The sequence below is a fragment of the Talpa europaea genome, assembly GCF_964194135.1.
Source record: "Talpa europaea genome assembly, chromosome: 8".
In the NCBI taxonomy this organism is placed as follows: domain Eukaryota; kingdom Metazoa; phylum Chordata; class Mammalia; order Eulipotyphla; family Talpidae; genus Talpa; species Talpa europaea.
In genome coordinates, this window is record NC_140075.1 from 94209885 (window position 1) to 94222921 (window position 13037).

The 13037-nt window shown below is 33.3% G+C and overlaps 1 protein-coding gene across 9 annotated transcripts in view; it reads left to right on the forward strand.

Moving 5' to 3' along the window:
• Window positions 1-13037, forward strand: part of GPHN (gephyrin) — a gene marked incomplete at both ends in the record, with an annotated part of 440211 nt that overhangs the window by 207547 nt on the left and 219627 nt on the right. The gene's annotated exons all lie outside the window — the stretch shown is intronic.

Genomic DNA, 13037 nt, shown 5'->3' on the forward strand with positions numbered 1-13037 from the left:
GACCTGGAGAATCAAAGCAAATAACAGAGCACTGTCTGTCAATGATTTTGAAATCAAGTTCTCTAACAAATTTTTTTAAAGTAGCAGGCCCTAACCTGATAGTAATTATAGCTTATTATCTGTTGATTGAAAAAGAAGTGTATTGGTTTTTAAATTACAGTTAATTCTGTAAGATCTTTGGATGAATTTGCATCTTATTATGATATATATATTTATATACATATAATCCATGAAAAAATATAGATTTTTGTGTATTATAGTATACATATACAGAAGTATTTATTCATGGTATAATCAGTGCTGGAGTAAAGCTTCTAGTTGATCTGATATTCACTGGAGTAAAGCTTCTAGTTGATCTGATATTTGAGTTTCTACCCATGGGTCCATAAGAATTTTGGCAAATTAGCTCACAAAAAGTATGGTGGTTAGCAAGAAACAAAAGTTCTTTACTTTGTTGTTGTGTCTTTAGTTTTTGTGTCATATTTTAATTTTAAATTATCACCAAATGAAGTTATAAAATCAGTAACATAAGTTTATTAGTGTTTTTGATATCATCTTATAAATCAAGAAAATACTAAGACTTTTCTGGACTTAAAAAGACAAATAATTAATATGAAATAACCAGGGCAAAGATTTATTCTACTAATCCAGATTTTTGTTAAATTCAAAGGTCTGTACAACCTACCAAGCCATAATTACAGATTATTGTGGTGCAATTGTTTAGAATAGCTCAGTGTCATTAGTAATATCCTTCTGTCATCAGTCTAAGAAGTCAAATCTCATTCCAAGCTCCCATTCCTTTTATCATGAATCAAAGAAAACTGGATGATTATTATGTGGCTTTTCTTTTTTCCCCAAATTATTAGTATATATGCCTAAATGGAAGGTGACACCAAATATAGCAGAGATCCACTTTCCCAATGAGAAGATCAATAATGAGCACATTGCCTGTCTTAAATATATATAATGTTAGGGATTTTTATAAAATAATGAAATATTAATTTAAAATGCAAATATAAATTTAAAATCATATAAAAATTATTCCTTAGGACAATTTTATTTTTCCCATAGAAATTTTATGAAACATTTTCTTCAAACATTTATCATTAACATCAGTGTCTTTATTATTGCCAGAGTTCTTTATAACTCATGTAAAAATTTCTCATTGCATATCAACTTTACTTTGGTTTTTTGGTTCATTTAAGCAGATTTATTGCAATATAATTCACATACCATACAATTGATTCATCTAAAGTATGCAAATCAATGGGTTTTCTTATTAGTTTTTTTTTTGTGATAAAAATACATAGCATAGAACTTGCCATTTTACCCATTTTAAGTGTACAATTCAGTCACACTAGGTACATTCACAATATTGTACACATATCACCACCGTCTATTTCTAAAACTTTTTCATCAACCCGAACGAAACTGTAACCATTAAATAGAAAATCCCAACTTCCCCAGTGACCCCCCTCAACCTCTGGTAACTACTAATCTACTTTCTATCAATATGCATTTGCCTTCTTTGGTGGAATCAATTTTGGTCCTTTTCTAAAGTGTGGCAAATTTATAGCTTAATGTCAGGTAATCCAGGTGTTACCTTTATATGGCTGATTAATATTACATTGTACAGACTTGACACAATTTGTTTACCCATTTATCTGTTAATGGACCTTAGATTGTTTTCATCTTTTGATTATTAGTTATAATGCTGCAAAGAACATTGGCATCAGTTGATATTCTTGCTTTTACTTCTTTTGGTGATATACCAAGGGGTGAGATTGCTGAATCATATGGTAATTCAGAGTTTAACTTTTTGAGGAATCAAATTGTTTAAAAGGTTTATGATGTTAATTCTAACATTTAGGGTTTTTATACATGTAGAGTTAATATTTGTATATGATACAAGAGTTTGTCCTAATTTCTAGTTTTGAAATTATGGCATTTTTTAATTTTCTATTTGAAAATATTATTGGAAATGTTACTCCAAATCCTAAGGAAATATTCCCTACATAGATACATCATTTTATAATATAAAAAGCTTTTAAAAAGAGAATTTTCTGAAGTGGTGGTATCTGAAAATTATTCACACAAAATTATGAAAAGTTTGATAGCATCTGGGCAACTTGAGTTTATAAAAAAGAGAGGAAGAACCTCTTCTGGTAAACCAGTACATGATAGAATCCAGTATTAAGAATCTGCATCCCCATCTATTTCACGTTTTTCTGTCCTTTCCCTGGAGGTGCAGCTTGGTTAGTATAGCAGAAACCTGTCCTTCCTAATATATATTGTCAAGCAAAGTATCAGATTCCATTCTCCACACTTAATGTTCCTGCTTTGGATACCTTCTGTTCATGGATACTTAATTTTTCTTAGGTCTCAAGAGGCCCTGCAGTAACTCTGTTCATAGTTACCTTAATGTAAAATAATATTGCCTGGCTACCAAATCTTTCAGGTTTGTTTTCTAAATCTGAATTTTTTTATATCCTTTTTTGCTCAATTCTAGAATTTAGTTTTGTTCTCGCATATACTGAGTTGCTCTTAGGGAAACAAATTATAGAGCATATCACTGGGCTAAAATTAACATCAAGGTAGTATTGAAGGAGAAAGTGTTACAAACAAGCAGCCTCAGGAGTATGTGGGAGTGTCTTTTTTTTTTTTTAAAGATTTATTCATTTATTCATACAAGCACTGGGTACAGTCAGAAGTGCGGGAAGGTGAGAGAATTCACCAGAGCCAGAGCAGGGAACAGTACAGGCAGACTGACGAAATACACTGCTGAGGGGAGCAGCGGGCGTGGCAGGAGAGGTCTGTTGCACCATGTGGGACCCTCGCTGGTGGCAGGGGATCGAACTGGCTCTGCAGAGGCTGCTGGCAGCTTCGCAGACCAGCATTCAACTGCTGCGCCACCAGGGGAGGCCCTGTGGGAGTGTCTTAATAGGAATAATCATTCCATTCATTCTGACTTGGTGATGGAATTTTAGTGCCTCTGGATACAACTAACTTTTTCCTCCCCATTTCACTAGCTGCCATAATAAAATAAATTACTCAGTTGCCTATACCCTTAAAGTAAAGGTTCAGTCTCAGTACTGGGGCATATATGCTTATGATCACAAACACCTATACATTATCCTCAATTTTTTGATGTATAAATATTTTTACTTCTTCAAGTATCTCAAATTTGAAGGTCACATAGGCTTTATATGAATACCTTATTCTTAGCATTGTAGTCTGGATGTTCTGAAAGAGTTCATATCCTCAGAGCTTAAATTACAGATCCTGGTTCTGAGATAAGAGCCCAAAATTCCATACCAAAAAAGGTTTGTACATAACTATGATTCCTAAGAAGAACCTCATATTTATAGAATAAAATATTTCTTTATGCTTTTGAATTAGATTTAAGCTGCCACATTTAAGTTGAATATGAACTCTTATTTGTGTTATTTTAAAGAAAATTGTTTCATTTTTATGATTCTTTTACATTCCTGCAGTTTTACTGCTTTTAATGACAAAGGAGAGCTGTGCTCCTTTTTTATGGCAATTATTAAAAATTAGACCTCTGATTATTTTTAAGTCTGTTGTTAAGAGATTTCTCTCCCGATGTAATAAAGGTAAACCCTATCTTTTATCTAACTTATGTCAATTTTATTTAATAATGTGTTCCCCAGGTTGTAACTCACTGAAATTTTTAATCTGTCTTTATTCTTTAGAGACTCTTACAAAGTAGATATTCTTCTGTGAAGTATAATAATGGTTAATTTTCAGTGGTTATTATAAGTCCACTTCCTTAAGCTAGCATGAACAACAGAATATTAAGTTGAGTTGTGTAGAATTTTGCCTTTTTGTGTTCCCCTATTTTACATGAGTGGTATTCCCATCCTGACAAGATAAAAAGACTTAGGCTATTGTTGTTTTTACAGCTTTAATTTTTAGTGTATGATTGTTATTAAAATTAAAGACTGATATAAATTATTTGAATTACCAATTTGAACAATTTATTTACCCCAGGTAATTATGGCCACTTGCTTATATTTTCTCATCATTGCTTAGGTACATAATTACATTGCTTTTTTTCTGTTGATCTTAAGGTGAAAGCATAAATCTAAGAGGTACTGTTGGTTCATTTTTCTTCAAAAAGTATTTTCAATCTTCTCAGATTCTTTTCTCATTCTACTTCAGTGGCTTATGGTAATACCTAAGGCTATGTTCCTGTAATTGCTGCCTCCAAAACTGCTGCTTCTTGATAAATCTTCAGTAAAATTCAAGATTGTTACCAGCACGTTACATCCTTCAAAACATCTTCTGGTAATTCCTACACATACAAAAACAGACAAATTCATAGCTTCTGTTCTACAGTGCTTCTGATAGAACTATTCAGGGTTCACAGTTGCTTTGGTTATAGTCCATAACAGCAACTTCTACAAAATAGGTGACTTTAATTTTGTGCAGTAGTACAAATGATAATAACTACATTTGTTAAGTACTTGCTATGGGCTAGGAATGATGCTGAGCACTTTATATGTTCTGCCATATTTAAGCTGAGTGCAGAGATCCTTTCTATGTCTGAATAGGGTAGGTTTTTATAAACTGAAAGCACATAATAATAAATTATTGGATTAAGTTCAGAACTGGAGTTACAGACCTGAGTTGCCACCTGGAGTTTTCTACTGACTTATTCTTTGGCTTTGGATTAGTCATGGAATTTATCAGTATGTTTGTTTTTCCACTTCCAAAAAGAGAAGTTATAAAATGCATCTTCTCATAGTATATAATAAGGGAATATGTTAGTTGTTTAAATAGTGAATATAGGTGTTTTGTAAGAAAGGTAAGTAAAAATTTCTTATGTGCTACTCTATTATTGAATTATGTAGCTAAATAATAGAGTTCATGTTTATCTTTCCAATGCAGTGAATAAGAGAAATAAGAACTCTTTCAGCACATTATGAATTTGTATTGTACATGTTATTTTATTAGCAATATAAATATTGTGATATCCTTTTAGTTAACTAAAAATACTTTAGTGTTAACACTTTAGTCTTTTAAGAATAACATATCATTACCCTCTTTTACAAATGGGAAACTGAGAGATGATAATTTTCCACAGGCATAAAGACAAAGTTGTTGTTAATTTAATATGTACGTAATGAAAGACCATTAGATTATAGATGATAAACCATCTGATTATAAAGTGAGATGTTAGTAGCTTTGGAAATAATGTTTAAATGAGCAAAACTGTAGAGAGAACAAGTTATATTATTCAAGCTACAACATGCCATTGTCTCCAAATACATGTCCATATTTTTCTCATCTTTATTGCTAGAATTAGTAAGGTTACCTAAAACAACAGAAATACTGGGTTTCTTTGCTTTTAGGAAATACTGTACTAATACTATTCTTTCCCGATTGTTCTATAATTTTAAAACTGAGAGTGGTATGAGATGAAAGTGGTTTTTGGTTGTTTTTTTTTTTTCTCTCATCTGGGAAGTTCTGCCTCTCATTCTACTTCCTTTCTGTCTCCTTTTTCTTATTCCTCTCATATTTTCACAAGTTCCTGTTTTAGTGGGAATCTAGTTTTGCAGAGAGGGAATTTCAAACATGATAATTACATGTTCCTTATGTGGGTACTTTTTAAAGAGGCCACCTGAGAGAATTATGGCATCCCAGCACAAAAGAACAAAGAGTCAGATTTTCTAAAATTAGATGGCATTGAGCCATTTGCAAAATAGTACTTATATACCTATACACAAATCAGGACTTATTAATTGTATTTTTTGAGGGTTTTTTATTTTTTAATAATAAATTTTATTTTTATATTCCCCATACAATTGCAACCCCCTTATTTTGACCCCAATCCCTCCCCTCCCGCCCCCTACCCTCCATAGAGTGTCTCTGGTTCATAGTTTTTTGTTGATTTTGATTTTCACTTTCTTATAGTTATTCATTTTCCTGGTCCCTTATTTAAGTTTTCTAGATTCCTGCTATGAGTGAGACCATCCGGTATTTTTCTTTTTCTTTCTGGCTTATTTCACTGAGCATGATCCCTTCCAGCTCCATCCATGTTGCTGCAAATTGCATGTGTTTATCTTTTTTGAATGCTGAGTAATATTCCATGGTGTATATGTACCACATCTTCTTGATCCAGTCATCTGTTTTTGGGCATTTGGGTTGTTTCCAAAGCTTAGCTATTGTAAATAGTGCTGCTATAAACATAGGGCTGCAGGTGCTCTTTGGAATTGATGTTTCTGTGTCCTTTGTTGTATTTTAATTAAGATATTTAAGCACAGCCTAAAGCTATGCTGTTATGGGAAAATTAAAAACTTGCACTACTCTAAAAAGTTGTAAAGCCAAGGAGTACTCACTACTATATATATACTCCAGTTGAATATGTAACTCAGGTTGGCATCTGAATGTTAGGGAAAAAAAAGTGAGATATTTTCATAGTTGGAGTAACACTTGGAAATCTTTCCGTTCCCCATGATGTGTATGTTCATTGACTGGTACAGAAAATGAGATTGTCTACAGTACTTTCTTTTCCTTATTTTTCCTCTACAGTTTGATCTTTCATCAAACCAGGTTTTATTCAAATACTGTATAGCTAGGACTGAAAAACAAAATGGTATCTCCATTTTGAAAATCTTTCTACTTCTTTCAAGAGTGGAAGAAGATACAAATTGAAAGGCCAAAATTCCAAGAAATGCATTATCAATATAGTCATACCACCCAAATAAAATTGGGGTATTTTTTAAACTATCTTCATGCCTTTGCTGTAGCTTCTCCTTCTTTGTAGCGCAGTAGTCTTTAACCACTAGTCACATTGATCTGATACACTGATTTGTTTATGATTGGTTAAAAGATATTTGCAGCTAATATAGAATAGGCAAAATCTGCAAATAAATGTTTTTAATTAATTAGAATACATTCAGTGCGCTCTTATAATAATGTGACTCTTATTTCCATTCTGCTTTGCTTCTTAAATGAGAAGAGAAAGGAGTAGATTTATAATTGGTGTCCCTTGGGCATCTCTAGGAGTTAGACACATATGTAAATTTTATGCATCATGTGGAGTTTGGAAGAAAAGAAATATATTTAAGATCACTTCTGTGTACTTAGATGGGAGTCTTTGTATTTCTAGTTTATTATAGTCCTTTTTGAAATTATAAAATGAAATTGATGGGTTCCCCCTTTAGGAAAATTTAATTGACTGGCATTAAACTCCCTATTTTTAACATAATTTATCTCTTCACTAGGTCTATAGTTTGTTTTGATGAAGAACCCTCACATTTATTTCAGTCTACTTCACAAAACTATAAATACAAGGTGATCATCAAGATAGATCAAGATAGATAGGTTTTTTTTTCAAAATGTGGTCCTAGGACCAGTCTCTCAAGCACAGCCTGGAAACTTGGTAGAAATGCAAATTTTGACACTCCCACCCAGTGATCAGTGTATAATAAAGGCTCTAAGAGATTCTGAAGCACAGGAAAGTTTGAAAACTAATGCTGTAGCCATTCCTACTGTAACCATTAGATGGATTTTCAAAGACAGTGTTTGTCATTTAAGATTTTTTAAACAGTAGTGGGCTGATTAAAAACTGCAGTAGTTGTTTGAAGTAAATTTTATTAAATCTTCCCCTCCAAGTAAAAACATGTAAGTATCAATACACAAATCATGCTCTGTTAATGTCTATAAAATAAGTGAAAGGACAATCTAAGTGATTTTTTTTACAGTCACCTGTGTAAGGAATATCAGTATAAGAATATTTAGTTTTGTTTATTTTAAAGATTTATTTATTTATGCATACAAGAACTGGGGTACAGGCCAGACATTTGGGGGTGGTGGTGAGAGGATTCAGAGAGAGTGGGGAACAGAACAGGCAGACTGATTGAAATACACTGCTGAGGGGAGCAGCACGCAAGACAGGGGAGGACTGCTGCACCGTGTGGGTAGCTCCTTAGCCAGCCAGGGATTGAACTTACGCTGCAGAGGCTGCGGTTGGCTTCACAGTGCTGTGTTTAACCCCTTGTGCCACCAGGGAGGCCCAAGAATATTTAGTTATTGTATGTCATATCCATATTCAGCCATTATTGCTTGTTAGCAATAACATTTTTAAGGTCATGTATCCTATGAAGTTAAAAATGGACCTGGATTTTATTGACAAGTTACCTGGACTGTTAGAATCATTTTCCTGCAACCTTTTTTTTATAACTTGAGTACTCTTTAAAACATCTTTCTGACATTCTTATCTGCTAAGTGTCAAGGGTAAAAGGAAAAGACTACCTTATGTGGTTTTCCTTAGGAGACTACAACTTTCATAATTTAGAAAGTATATAGAAGTTAAAGTGAATAGATATATCTATCTAATTAAGCCTGTTATTTTGTGCTCTACTAGTTTAGCAGAAGGTATATCTGAAGTAAACATAACATTTCACTGTTGCTCAAGAAAAAAAATATTGTAAAATAAAGTGGAAAGCAGAACTTTAATTAAGAAAAATGATCCAGGGCCTCCCCTGGTGGCGCAGTGGTTGAGCACTGGGCTGTGAAGCTACTTGCAGCCTCTGCAGCGCCGGTTCGATCCCCAGCCGCCCGGGTGAGGATCCCACATGGCGCGCAGACCTCTCCTGTCTCGCCCGTTGTTCCCCTCAGCAGTGTATTTTATCAGTCTGCCTGTTGTGTTCCCCACTCTGGCTCTGGTAAATTCACTCACCCTCCCGCGCTTCTGACTGTACCCAGTGCTTGTATAAATAAATAAATAAATCTTTTAAAAAAAGAAAAAAAAGAAAAATGATCCAAACTTTTAATGGCATCCTTTTCCCATTGATTATGAATAGGCTATTTTTTTTAAATATTTTATTTATTTATGCTTACTAGAGCTGGGGTACAGGCCAGAGGTGTGGGGGGTGAGAGGATTTACCAGAGACAGAGTGGGGAACAGAACAGGCAGACTGATTGAAATACACTGCTGAGGGGAGCAGTGGGCGAGACAGTAGCGGTCTACAGCACCATGTGGGTTGCTCCCTGGCTGGCCAGGGGATCGAACTCGTGCTGCAGAGAGTGCCAACAGCTTCATGGGTTGCGTCTTAACCCCTCGCATCACCAGGGAGGCTGAATAGTCTTTTGATAATGAATGTATGTTTTCTATTTGTTAACATGCAAAATATCCTTTATTTGGTAGGATTTTATCTATGTCTTGCTAGCATGTATTATTGAAAATGCTAAAGTGACATATGTTGAAACAATTCTTGTGTTTGGATTTTCTAATAATTTAAACAGATAAATTTTTCTCCTTATTTTAAATTGTTTTATTCTCTTGTTCTTTATCTTCCTAGGTATGCTTTCCCATATATAGTTTATAGATCTTTTCACACAGCCTTACTCTTCTAACCATCTTCCAATTTCCACTTCATTTGGCTGTTTGTTCCCTTTGACTCCCATTATTTTATTGTCAGCACAAAAGACAGAAAAATAAAATCCCACACTCTCAGCCTGCTGCTTCCTGCCCTCCACTTACCAGTGTTATTAGAGTTGGGTTCTTATTCTGCATTCTCTTTCCCCTCATATCTAGTTCTCAAGACCATTTCAAGGTTTATTGTCTGGATTTTTGGTATCATTCTGTTCTCTAACTGATATAATCAAATCTGTAAGGATGTAAGGACATCTGGAAAATAGAGGCAAAGAGAGTTCTTATGTGCTAGGTAATTTGCTTACTTAATTTATATGCTGTAGGTATGTTTTATCATCTACATTTCATTCATAAGTTCACTGAAGCTCAAAGAGGTTAAATATTTTGTTCTAATTCACAGAGCAACTAGGTGATGAAGCCAGGTTTCAGATCTATATTGGTTTATTTATTCATTAATTCATTTTATTCAGCTATTTATTGAACGCATATACTTTTGTATGTTGAGCACTATATTAGGTGGTACAACAGATCTAGCCCTTACTCTCATGTATCTTAACTGTGTAGTGACTTTACAGATGATCTTTCTGCTATACCAAACAACTTAAGAAGAAGAGAAAATAAGGAAACAAGAGTTCTTGTGTTTTATAGAAAAGATATATTTGATATACATGTAAAAAAGAATCTAGAGAGAGGGGAGGAATGAGAACGGGGGTAGAGAGGAGGGAAGCATAATAGACTATGGCAGAGGATTATGGTGCTTTGGTAGTGGGAGAGCTACAATGACCTCACCTAAGAGGAGAAATCCCTATATTGTCAAAATATTACCAAAGATGTAAAACAATGATACTCAATAAAAAAAATTAAAAGAATCTAATTTGTGTATTATTTAGGAACACCCTATCAAAAAGAGTGTTTTATGTCTTGTCCTAAAGAGAATCTAACAATCTCCTCTTTTACCACTGTCAGCACCAAATCTTTTCAGTGACATCACCACAATTTATGTTTTTCTCTTTTGTTCTAACATATACAAGTTATGTGTCTGTCAGCCCAAATTCTCTAGAAAGTCTTCAAAATGAATTAATGATGCTACATGAACTATGTTTGGGAAAAGATGAAGACCTCTGTATAAAGAATATGTATATTCATTCATCATCCATATATTTATTAATGCACTAAAACTGTTAAGGTGGTTTACCAAAATACAAAAGAAACAACAGAATATTAATAAGGTAAATGTGGAAAATAGGACAAGGGAAAATAAGACGAAATTAGATTGTGTTCAGCAAGTCTACTAACAAGGTATCGGCAAATTTGTGTCTGTTCTCAAGAGTAATTTGATTCATAGGCATCATAATTCAACAGGGAACTGGTAGAATGACGAGTATGCACTCCTAGTTATGACATTTAAGGGGAAGTTTTTCCTTTAGATATTCCAAAAGAGGACCCAGTGCAACATGATGAACAATGGTTTAAATGCTTCCTAATATACCTATGAGTTTCACTGGACCATTTCATTGGATCCGGTTCCTTACCACAAAAGCAAAGTTCAGTAAAATAATTCTTTGGAAAGTGAAATAAGGCAATCCTGTAACCACAGGATATATTTTATATCCAGTGATATATTTTAGGACATATAAAAAAAATTATTGCACCTGTTTTAGGTAATTCTCACATGTAATTTGCATATTGAGTTTTTCATATACTAGGTGACAGTGAGTTTATAGCCTCCTAGAAGTTTGTTTTAGTCACTACTGCAACATCAGAGCACTGCCTAGAATATCTAATACATCAAAGGTGCTTAATAAATATTTGTTGTGTAATGGATAAATGTGCTTTGAAGGATCTGTTTAAACAAAACTCTGTGCTATCGCTTGGTACTTCCTTCTTTTAGCCTTAAAATGTGCTGCCTGTACTTTAGAGTACATCGTCTTTATGTGGACCACCAAATTAATTGTCATTCATTTTTTATGTGACTTTTTCAAGCGAGATTTGAAGTAAATATTAACCCTATCCAAAGAGCTCTCTTATAGTTGTTCTCAGTAACAACCCAAATTGATTATTAGGGCTCTATGATTTTAACATCCCTAAGAAGAAATTGTAATTGTCAATAAAGCATTTAATAACATGGAAATAGGGTTTCTTTTCAAGAGACTTCAAAATCATACCAATACTTTGATTTTGGAAAACAAGGGATAAATTCTGGAAAATACTAGCTTTGCAATGTTCACTAGAACATATTTTTTCTCATCCCATAACTTCACTTATTAATAAGCACATTGTAAAAAATCTGTATTACAGATTACATTTTTATAAAGGAGCTTTTTACCTGGTGTTAGAATTTCCCACAATTACCCTCTGAATTCCATGAATAGTGATGTGGAGAATCTACTTCATGTGACTCTGTTCATAGCTTCTCTTTGGCTCATGAGCTAGTAGTTGCTTAGAGTAAATCAAAACAAGATACCTCTAGGTTTTTTGTTGTTAATCTACTCCTTGACTCAGTCCTGGGAACTGAGAGGGGACTTGTCAAGAGATATATAAATCTTTAAATAATATGTACGTCAAAAGTGACTAGTTTTCTTCCTTGGAGTAGCAATATGTAAAAATCAAATACAAATATTTGTAAATTTGCATCCCCTACACCAATTTATTGGTGAGATTTGGTGATCTGAACCACATAATGGTGAAACATCACATGTTAGGTAATGAATGGAGTTTGGGTTAATATCTAACTATACATTTAAAAGAAAGTAATTTACTTCCAGAATTATGAATTTAAGAATTTTCTTATCTCATGCCTATTGACCCTTTCTTTTTATAGCAGACTTTATTAGGGGGGAAATATGGTTTCCTCTAAATTAGTTTTTCTCTAAATTTTCTGCCATTGTTAAATAATGCATTATGCTGGGATTCAGTGGACCTATATATTACATCAATTCTGATAATCCTTTTTTTCTGTGAGATTATATGGGACTAACCAATTTGTATACATCTTAAAAGTTTATATCATCAATTGGCATCTCGTGTATACTTGATGCATTTTAACTGTTTTGCCAAGTTTCCTCAACCTAAATTTTGCCAGGGTTTTTTTAGGACTGTCATTCTACTTCAAATGAAATATAGACATATCAGGCTTTTCCTATTCTTCCATAATATACTTATTATTTCATTTTTCTTCTTATTTACTGCAATACTTTATTTTGCAAGTTTTATTCCCATATTGTGCCCAATTATTATAACCTATTATACTTGTAGAAACAGAGGATTAGAAGTGGATTCAATTCTGTATTTCATTCTCAACCTTCAGTCTAAAACATATCTCTGTCATCACAGTATGTTAAATATATATCTACTTGGACTGACCTTTATAACATGAAATGTTTTCTTGCCTCCTCCATTAGTTTTATTAAGACTTAACCATACTTAAAAATGACCTATCTTAAAACATCTATTATAACCTATCACTTTATTCTTTTTCAAAACAATTGATTTATACCAAAGATATGTAGGTGCTAACACTAAAGTGTTTCTTCTACCCAGTTCTTTGGAAAAGTTGGCTTGGTGACATCTTGAGTTCCTTTTAACTATAATAAAATCATAGAGCTAAGAGAGATACAAGATGATCTTAGGTTTC